This window comes from Bison bison, unplaced genomic scaffold, assembly GCF_000754665.1.
Source record: "Bison bison bison isolate TAMUID 2011002044 unplaced genomic scaffold, Bison_UMD1.0 scf7180017864033, whole genome shotgun sequence".
Taxonomy (NCBI): domain Eukaryota; kingdom Metazoa; phylum Chordata; class Mammalia; order Artiodactyla; family Bovidae; genus Bison; species Bison bison.
In genome coordinates this window covers 3,341,875-3,351,897 of record NW_011494605.1, presented here as the reverse complement: position 1 = coordinate 3,351,897, position 10,023 = coordinate 3,341,875, and the positions used below count along the sequence as shown (strand labels likewise).

Genomic DNA, 10,023 nt, shown 5'->3' with positions numbered 1-10,023 from the left:
CCCCTCACTGGAAGGTGAAGTCTTAACCACTGCACCACCAGGCACTGTTTCTGACCTATGTGAGTGCTGGGCACTGACGGGTTTTTCCTAAGCCTTATGTAATTTTCCATGTATGCGCTCAATACTCAAGGAGAAATCTCTGTAAATCTCTGGATTTCTGTGTGGTGCTTTTCCTCCCCAGTATTCTGTCTCATGAACTCTCATTGCCTTGCTCTCCCTGACTTCAGCTCTGACTCCTCAAATCAGAGAGTCCACCAGGTTCTTCTTGGGTCCTCCCTCTTTGTTCTAAGGTCTAAAAACTCTCTCAAGGCACTAAATTGGAGCAATTGTAGGGTATGCCTTGCTTGTTTTCTTTGGGCTGCCTCTGATATTTCAGTTCCCTCAGAGCCCACTGTGAATTTGGATCTGGAAAGGACAAGAAACATCCATGAGAAGTCATTTTGCCCAAGCTCTGAGATGTTAAATGCAGTCATAATTCTCTCTTTATGTTATAGTATTGTTTTTCTATAATTTTTTTTCTATAATAATTCACTTAACCATTCAACATTTATTTGCTGATGAACAACTGTGTGCTAGGCATCGCTTTCTGGTTTCTGGAGATAAAGTAGTGGATTGACAATAAACCTTGCCTTGCCTTTCTGGGCTTTCTATTCTAGTGGTGGAGAAGAAACCATAAATAATACATACAATAAATAAGTAAGCCATGTAGTATGTTAGTAGGTTATAAGTGGTATTGCCTGTAAAAGTCATCACCATACTGCTTGATACATATTAGGTACCTGAGAACCCTCTCTGAGAAAGCTACTGTGACTTCTTCACATCAAGAAACTGATGAGAGCCAAGACAAGGTATGTGAGAGAGGAGTATCTGGTATAGGGAAGAGCAAAGTTGGAGGTTCAAGTTGAGGAACATATTTGGGAAATGGCTGAGGTGGACCCCTTACAAACCTACATAATCCCTAAGGGGAGAATATGTGAGGCTTTCAGGACTCGCAGATGGAAGTCATATCAGTACCATGGAGAGCTCCAAAGGAAGGCAACCTCTGAAGAGATAACATGAAGCAAAGGAGTGCTCTATTTGCTGACCAGCTGATTTGCTTGGCCAACTCAGCCCTAAGCTTGAGTAACTGTCCTAAATTGAGGTCAGGCTTTTATCTGAATCTGAGTCTGAGAACTGGAAGCTAGTCCACTCCCGCCTTACATCTCTTGCTGTTGGAATAGTTGACAGAATCTTGTAGTAATAAAATCTCTGGGATTATCACTTGAAGACCCTGGTTTGAACCCTAGATCAACCACAAACTGCATGGCTTTGGACACGTTAGTTAGTTTTTCATCTGTAAATTGAGGATTATAATACTTAACAGTGGTGTTGTGAGGACTGAGTAGGTTAGGTCTAACAAAATACCTTGTGCAGTGCTTGGAATGTACAACTAGTTTACAGCATTTTGTTGAAAGGTGAATGAGGTCTCTGGCAATTTTAGGGCCTCTCTGGAGATGATGCATAGAATCACATGGGTGGATAAGAGGGAGAAGACATTCTAGGCAGAGAAAACAGAAGGAACAAAAGCAGGGAGGCATGACAGTGGATTACTTGGCCAGGAAATGGAGAATCATTTAATGAGATTGAAGCTATTCAGCTGCAACTTTTATTCTGAGGCCTCCTGAACCACTATTTTCAGCACAGAGCATTCTGTTGAACCTCCAGATTTTATTTCCAGCTAGCCTATTGTGCATCTCAGTTGAAAGATCTATGTGCACTTCTGACCTACCTTTCCAAAACAGAATTTATCACTTTCCTTCAGTGTGCTCTCCTCAGGCAGGTTGGAAGGAAGAAGTGTGTCTTATGAATGGTCTTAAACTGGGTGAAAGTTTTCATAGGGGATATGGTGACCTTATTCTCCTTTCCAAGGGAGAGCATAAAATGAGAACGGCTTAACTTGAAGCATGGAATAATTGGGTTAGAGAAGGGAGAACTTCCAGTATCATAGATTGCAAAGAACTCAGCAGGGGTGATTAAAGAAAGCTATGCAATTCTCTTCCCTGAAGAAGAGGAGACATTGTCATCTAGCTGGAATATTCTTCTTAATCATTACTTAGTTGTTATTATAATAATTGAATTAGTAATATCCTTTTAACAGCAATTTACGTTTGTGTACAGCTTGTAAAAAGTCTAATTTGATCTTATTCTCCACCCTGTGAAATTATAATGGATTATTAACTTATCCCCCCTCTGCCCTCACTTTAAACATAGAGAAACTTAAACTGTGAGCCGCAAAAGTGATGCAGTTGGCAAGAAATCAGGTAGTACAGTTGGGAACAAGGCTTTATCTCCCAAGTCCTACCCAAACCTCAGCTTTTTTTCCAATACAGCATGCTGGCTATCAAATGAAAACAAAAGGAACAGCAGTTGAATGTATGACTAAAGATTCAGGGAGTCCCTCTTCTTGGTATTAGCTGCAGCGAAGCATGAGAGAAGACTTTACCTCAAGGAATTTGGGAGTCTTGGTTCAAAATCCCAGAGCTAAGTTATTAGAAGGGAAAGCAGGCCTGATACCATGCTAACTTTAACCAAGAGAATCAGCAATGATCTCTTTCTCTTACAAAGCCTTTTTACACTCTCTAACTCATTCGACTTGCTCCCGCTACCCTGTGAAGGGTGCATCATTGTTATCACCCATTTTTCAGGTGTGGATTAGGAGACTCAGGTGAAAGAATTTGCCTGAGGCCCCTGGTGAGCAGCTGAGCTGGAATTTGAGTTGCCTTCTCTCTGGCCTCTTGGTTTAAACTCTTTCTCTCACTCTTTTTGCCACATCCCAGCTGCCTCTGGCCAGACCCGAAAAACAAATCCTGTAATTGAGTTGGAATGTGGGTGCTGGGGCCCAGGAGACAATGTTTCCTGCCTTTCAATCTGTTCTTAATTTATTAAAGTGATGAAATAAGGAAGAGGCCTAGAAGGGGTGGATGTTTTCCATCAGTGAGTCACAAGAACGTAGAGAGGCAGAAGGTCAGGAGGAAGGTGCTCTTGCTCTGGCAGCCCCCCTCCCCTGGCAAAGACCACACAGACATGCTTGGGGGTCTATGTACAGCTGCTCCTTAGGGTGAAATAAGCCAGGAAAGAACAGCCCCATGGAGGACTCCCTCCTGTTCCATAAGGTTACCTCTGACTAACTAAGCATCTTCTCTCTCATCTGACAAATGCCCAGAATCAGAGAAGGGGGACCCAGGGAAGATAGGAGGGGGCCTGGCTCAGCCTGGGAGGTACCAGGAAAGGCTTCTTGGAGTGGGTGACATTGAAGCTGAGATTGAAGGGTGAAGAGACATTATTTGGGAGAAGAGGAGGTGAAGAGGAGAAAGCATTTTCCAGACAGAGGAAACAGCAGGTGGAAGGCCTGAAGGAGAAAGAGGTGATGGCAAAAGCCGGCAGGCTTGAGAAATGAGGCTGGAGAAGGAGAGGGGTTGGCGGCACTCACATCCCTGAGGGCCTTCCAGGTCAGATTGAGAAGTTAGATTTCCCTCTGAGGAAGAGTTTCGTTTTTAGCTCGGTCTCTTTGGCCCTGCACAGAGAATGGATTACAGGGGGGCTGGGAATGGTAGCCCGAGGCAGGGAGAGCTGGCAAGCCCTGAGCTGGGGCAGTGGGAATGGGGGTAGAAGAGGCACAGAGGATGGAGGGTGGAAGCAGGATCCTGTTAGACAACAGGACCTCTGACTCCTAACCTCCCTCTAGTGCCCTCTCTGGGCTCTTACAAGCCCTCTATCCCAGCCTCATCACACCATGTGATCATCACTGTTTACATGCCTCTCCTCTCACTTGGAGGTCAGGCCTCCTTATCAGTCATCACTGCATGCCCAGTGCCCAGCAAAGAGCATGACTGGATAGTGGTTGGGGGAGGGAGAGGAAGAAGCTGGTTTGGCCCAGGCCTTGGTGGTTTATACCAGATGTCCACTTCTGACACGTGTCTGTGTCCAGTGGATTTGAGGGCTGCATTCTCCAATCACCATTCTTACTCAGACTGCCTTCCATCTGTTAGGCAAAAACTTTTCTGTGCCAGGCTCTGTGCTGGGCACTGGGCTGTGCAATGGTGATTCAGAAGTGAGCCTTGATCTCCAAGTGAGAAGATAGGCATATAAACAGTGATGACCACATGGTGTGATGAGGCAGGGACAGAGGACTTGTAAAAAACCAGAGAGGGCCCCAGTGGGAGGTTGGGAATCAAGGGAAGCTTCCTAGAAGAGGTGACTCCAGAACCAGTTCTTGAAGTCTAGGTAGGAGTTAACTGGTGATTAAGGAAGAACAGGTGGAATTGAAGACAGGAAGGGGATTGCGAGACAGCATGGTGTTTAGAGGGGTCTATCAAGGTGGAATGAGGCCTGAAGAAGGGACAGGTGGGGCTGGGCTTTCCTGGCCTGGTTCTTTGTGCTCTCTGTTCTTTCAGTGTAAGATGCTTTACTTTTTGGTCTACCTGATACCACCCTTCAAGGTTTACTTTAGATTCAGACTCTCTCTTGGATCCTCCTTGATCCCTTCCCTGGTCACAGTTAATTTATTTTGAGCACCTACTAAGTGCTCTTTATATATTTCACTTGATTTATATTACAACTTTTCTCTGGGGTGAACAGTGCGGTTCAGTTCAGCATCTATCTAGTTCCTGCCATGTGCCGTGCCCTGAATATGCAGAGATAAGTCAAACTGTTCATTCCCCAAGGTAGATCACATTCTAGTGAAAAGACACACCCATTAACAGATTATTTTCAATAAAAGTGATATTGGTGATCATTGTTCATAGCATTATTTACAATTGTCAAAATGTGGAAGCAAACAAAGTGTCCATCAGCAGACGAATGAATAAAGAAGATGTGATATGCACACACAGTGGAATACTCCTCAGCCTTAAAAAAGAATGAGACTTTGCCATTTTCAAGAATGTGGATGGATTTGGAGGGTATCATGTTTAGTGCAATAAGTTAGATAGAGAAGAACAAATTTTGTATAAAGTCACTTACATGTGGACTGTAAAAAATAAAACCAACTGGTGAATACAACAAAAAAGAAACAGAACTCACAGACTTAGAGAACAAACTAGTGGGGAGAAAGAAGTGGAGAGGGGATTAAGAGGTACAAACTACCATGTATAAAATAGATAAGCTACAGGGATATGTTGTACCACAAAGGGAGTGTAGGCAATATTTTATAACTATAAATGAAATGTAACCTTTAAAAACTGAGTCATTATGTTGTGCACCTGAAACTTATATGATATTGTACATCCACTGTACCTCAGTAATAAAAAAATAATATTAATGCTATTATCTCAGTTTCACAGATGAGGAACTCAGATTCATATTTATTTATTAACTGGCTTTGCCCAGGGTCATAAGGATAGGAAGTGGAACCCAGCTCTGGGTGGTGTTGAAGTCAGTGCTCTGTTCCCTGCTCTCAAGATGCTTAATCATAATCTGTCTGCCTTGAGGAAAGGATATATAAATAGAGATACGGATAGATGTGACTTACCCCCACGTTTGGTTTTTAGCTCAGGGGAAGCAGGATCCAGTGTTGCAGCATACTCCTGCAAAGAGAGATCTTGAGGAGGAGATGGGAACTAGCATTTAGGAAGTGCCCACTGACAACCTGGGAATTCCCTGGTGGCTCAGAGGATAAAGCATCTGCCTGCCATGCAGGAGACCAGGGTTCAATTCCTGGCTTGGGAAGAGCCCCTGGAGAAGGAAATGGCAACCCACTCCAGTATTCTTGCCTGGAGAATCCCATGGACAGAGGAGCCTTGCTGGCTACAGTCCATGGGGTCTCAAAGAGTCAGACATGACTGAGAGAGTAGAGTTCACTTCACTTCACTTCACTGACAACCTGGGTTCTGATGCCAGTCCCACTTCCCCCTTGCGTGCCCCTTCTTCTGTGCTCCCAGCACAGTCCCACCCTCGTGTCCCCTGGTTCTTATCTCATGGTGAATGACTCTTGCCCATTCATTTGTCCATCTTCCCTACTTAATTAGTTCGGAATCTTCAGAGGCCAGCGTACTATGTGGGCTACTGTGAGAATTTGGTCCTCTTGAACTGGATTGATTTGAATTCCCCTTAATGGTTTTCACACACTCTTACTGAGTTTCACACGTGCTCTTACTGAGCACGTGTTTCTGTGAGCATCTGTGTGTGTTGAGTCTTTGCTTTCTGTGTGGGCTGACTCATTTGCAATTGCATGTGTGACGCTCATGTCTGAGGTCCTGCAGCTGTACATGCAAAGGCATCCACAGCCCCTTCTGAACCCATGCCTCTTCACTTCATTGGCATCTTATTCTGAGCCATCCTAAATGTCCCTCTTTTCCAGAAACACATTTCAGGGTAACTTTTGTCTCTCAGGCATGATTGAAATATTTCTGAACACCGTGGGGTTTGAAACCTGGCCTCTTGGTGCTTTATCAAGAGCCTGCATTTGCCTGCTGAACTCCCAGTTCTGTGACTACCCACAGTGAGAGTGGGCCAGCTTGGTTATGAAGGGGTGTGTCTGTGCACACACTCAGTTGTGTCCAACTCTTTTGTGACCCCGTGGACTGTAGCCTACCAGGTTCCTTTGTCTATGGAATTTTCCAGGCAAGAATACTGGAGTGGGTTGCCATTCCCTCCTCCAGGGCATCTTCCTAACCCAGGGATTGAACCTGCATCTCCTGTATTGGCAGGCGGAGCCTTTACCACTGAGTCACCAGGGAAGCCCCAGTTCTAAAGGGGAGTGGGCAGTAAATGATAAAACTACACTCAATCCGCTGCATTATCTGCAGCCCCCAAAGCACCCCAGCTGGTTTACAGTTTCTCTAAGGGGCTAGGATTTTGGTGGGATGGATGGGAAGATAGGAATTTGGAAATTATTGTCTTCAGTTTGTGTTTTTGGGTATATAAGTAAGTTGCACCCACCCCTCCACTGCCCCCATATCAGGGTATTTTAATGATTCAAAATCATGAATATTAAACTAATGGAAAGTTGACAGTATTTAAATGAGCATCATTAAAAGACACATAAATTAACAGGGTTTTTAGTTCTTGTGGAACTGCCGTTTCAATGTTAATTAAACAACCAGAGTGCTCGGGCGCTTTTGCAGCAAACTGTCCCCAAAGTGTGCTGCAGAATATCATTATGGGTGGCTGCCTTGCTGTTTAATTATTTCCAAGTTTTTTTTTTTTTTTTTTCATTGCTGCAGTAGTTCTATCTTTGTCATGCATTTGGAAAAGGTGATGGGGCTGAACCTCCAATAAAGTGTCAGTGTGATCTGTCGGTGAAGACCTAAGGTGAGCAATGCTTGTCCCTTCACGCCAGCCCTCTGTGAAGGAAGCCCCAGATGACCCTTTGGGTCTCCCCATGGACTGATCCACAGCCGAGTCTAGAAGGCACCTGGTTCCTTAGTTTCAGACCATCTTGCTCGTATAAAGTTGAGGGCCTGGAAACTGCCTTGGTGGTTCTTCTTCCCCAGTGGTTAAGAACCCGCCTTTCAATGTAGAGGATGTAGATCTGATTCCTGGTCAGGGAGCTAGGATCCCACATGCCATGGGGCAACTAAGCCTGCATGTCACAACGACTGAGCTGGAGCGTTGCAACTGGAGAGAAGCCCTGGGCGCCACAACCAGAGAAGGCCCCTGCACCACAGCGAGGACCCCGTACAGTCAAAAACAAAAAGAAAATAACAAATAATATTTCCTCAAATTCCTTAAAAAAAAGAACGTTGGGGGCCTGGATTTGGATGGAGCCCTGAGGTGGGGAAGGAAAAGCAGGGGTGAGAGTGAGAGGGGACAGCTATGTCTGAGGCAGTGTGGGGAGGAGGAGCCAGGAATCTGGACCTGCTCTTGACTCCATGGGTCTGAGCTAAGTGACCTTGAGGCAATACCTCGTCCTCTGAGGTATCAGTTTCTTCAACTGCAAAATGAAAATTTTAGATTAGATCATACATTCTCAGAGGGGGCAATATTGCCCCCAAGAAAGCGGTGATTTTCACCTGAAGAGGGGGGAATGTGGTTTTGGGGGGTTGAAAAAGAGCTTACTCTGTTTTAAGTGTAAAAAACACCAACATACACAGAGTACATAAACAGATACCCAGCATATACCTGTAGTATTAAAATTTCATGGGGCAAAGAGAAGTAAGAGAAAAAACTGTTTAAAAGCACATCTTAAGTAGGAAACAATAGAAAAAAGATTGAGAAACAGTGGACTGGATGGACCCTAGGAGCTTCATCTGTAAAGAAAAGAAAATCCAAACTTCCCCGGTGGTCCAGTGGTTTAGAATCCACCTTGCAGTGCAGGGGACACCAGTTTGATCCCTGGTCTGGGAAGATCTCACATGCCATGTAGCAACTAATCTCATGCACCACAACTGCTGAGCCTGAGCTCTGCAGCCCTCAAGCCACAGTTACAGAAGCCCGCGAATGCCTAAAGCTGGCACTCTGCAACAAGAGAAGCCACTGCAGCAAAAAGCCGTGATTTGCAACTAAGGAGTAGCCCCCACTCACCACAGCTAGAGGACAGCCTGCATGCAACAGTGAAGACCCAGGAGAACCAGAAAATAAAGAAAAGAAAATCCTCTGTGAGGTGATCCAATGGCCACATGCCCTGTATATAGAAATGGTCTCTCTGATTGATCTCTCCTGGACTTTAGGGGCCTAGCCTGTTAAACGAGGACATTCACATCATACCAGTCCAAAGACAGGGGGAGGGACCAAGGACTTTTGGGCTTTAGATGCCTGGGAAGTGGTGGAATACAAAGATGCAATTCTGAGTCCATATCGGGCAATAAAGGCAGAATGTGTAGCTTCTGGAACCAGCTCGGCATCAAAGCTCAACTCTGCTGATCCCCATCATTTACAAGTGTATTGCTGGAAATATTGAGGGAGGAAGAAGGAAGGGAGACTTCAGCACGGTGGGGCACAGCTGGTACTGAGTCCCTCCATCATAGCACCAGCTGGTAGCTGACTGGTCTCACCAATATTGCCAATACCCAGCATGAAATGGTATCAGGAGGCCCACTTCACTCATTTATTTGTTCATTAAATATTGTCTCCCTTGTTCTAGGCCCAGCCCTTTTCTAGATGGTAAGGTTATAGCAGTGACCCAAACAGGCTTGAATCTATGCCCTCAAGGAACATATACCCTGGTGTGTGTGCTGAGTCACTTCAGTCATGTCCGATTCTTTGTGACCCCATGGACTGTAGATTGCTAGGCTCCTCTGTCCATAGGATTCTCCAGGCAAGAATACTGGAGTGGGTTGCCATGCCTTCCTCCAGTGGATCTCCCTGACCTAGGGATCAAACCCAAGTCTTATGTCTCCTGCATAGGCAGGCTGGTTCTTTACCACTAGCACCATCTAGGACTCTTTGCGACCCCATGGACTATACAGTCCATGGAATTCTCCAGGCCAGAGTACTGGAGTGGGTAGCCTTTCCCTTCTCCAGGGGATCTTCCCAACCCAGTAACTGAACCCAGGTCTCCTGCACTGTAGACAGAGTCTTTACCAGCCAAGCCGCAAGGGAAGCTCATCCATCTAGGAAGATGACTAAGGCTAGGAAGAGGATGAAGAGTGTCTTGTGTGAAGCAGTTTTCAGTGGATGCCGAAAGATGGTCTCCTGAAGAAGGTGACACTTGAGCAAAGAAGGTAGAAGAGGTGAAGGAGGGGAAGGTATAGGGGTAACATAGATATAAATAGTAGAAATAAGGAAGGAAGCAGTCCATGACAAAGGGGGTACATTGTGCAGGAGCCCTGAAGAGAACTCTTAAGCGTACCTGAGGAGGTGAAGGAAGGTTTCCTGGGGAACTGATGGACATGGGGGATGAGTAGGAGTTTTCCCAGTAGGCATAGGCAGAAGGGATTCTAGCAGAAGAAAAAGTGTGTGCAAAAACATCATGAAGCCCTGAAACATGTCAAGGTGAAACATGAAACCCAGACCCAAAGGGGCTCAGTGACTCACTCAAGACCACATAATAATAACAATAAAACAAATGAATGTTAATAGTGGTGGGTAGAGTCAACAGGGTGG

General features: G+C 45.3%; 1 long non-coding RNA gene across 1 annotated transcript in view; it reads right to left on the bottom strand.

Annotated features, from left to right (window-relative positions):
• The window catches only part of LOC104984619, a 28,837-nt gene that overhangs the window by 10,287 nt on the left and 8,527 nt on the right, over positions 1 to 10,023 (bottom strand). The window contains exon 2 of the long non-coding RNA XR_824770.1: positions 5,510 to 5,564. This is a non-coding gene — a long non-coding RNA (uncharacterized LOC104984619). The remainder of the gene's footprint in view (positions 1 to 5,509; positions 5,565 to 10,023) is intronic.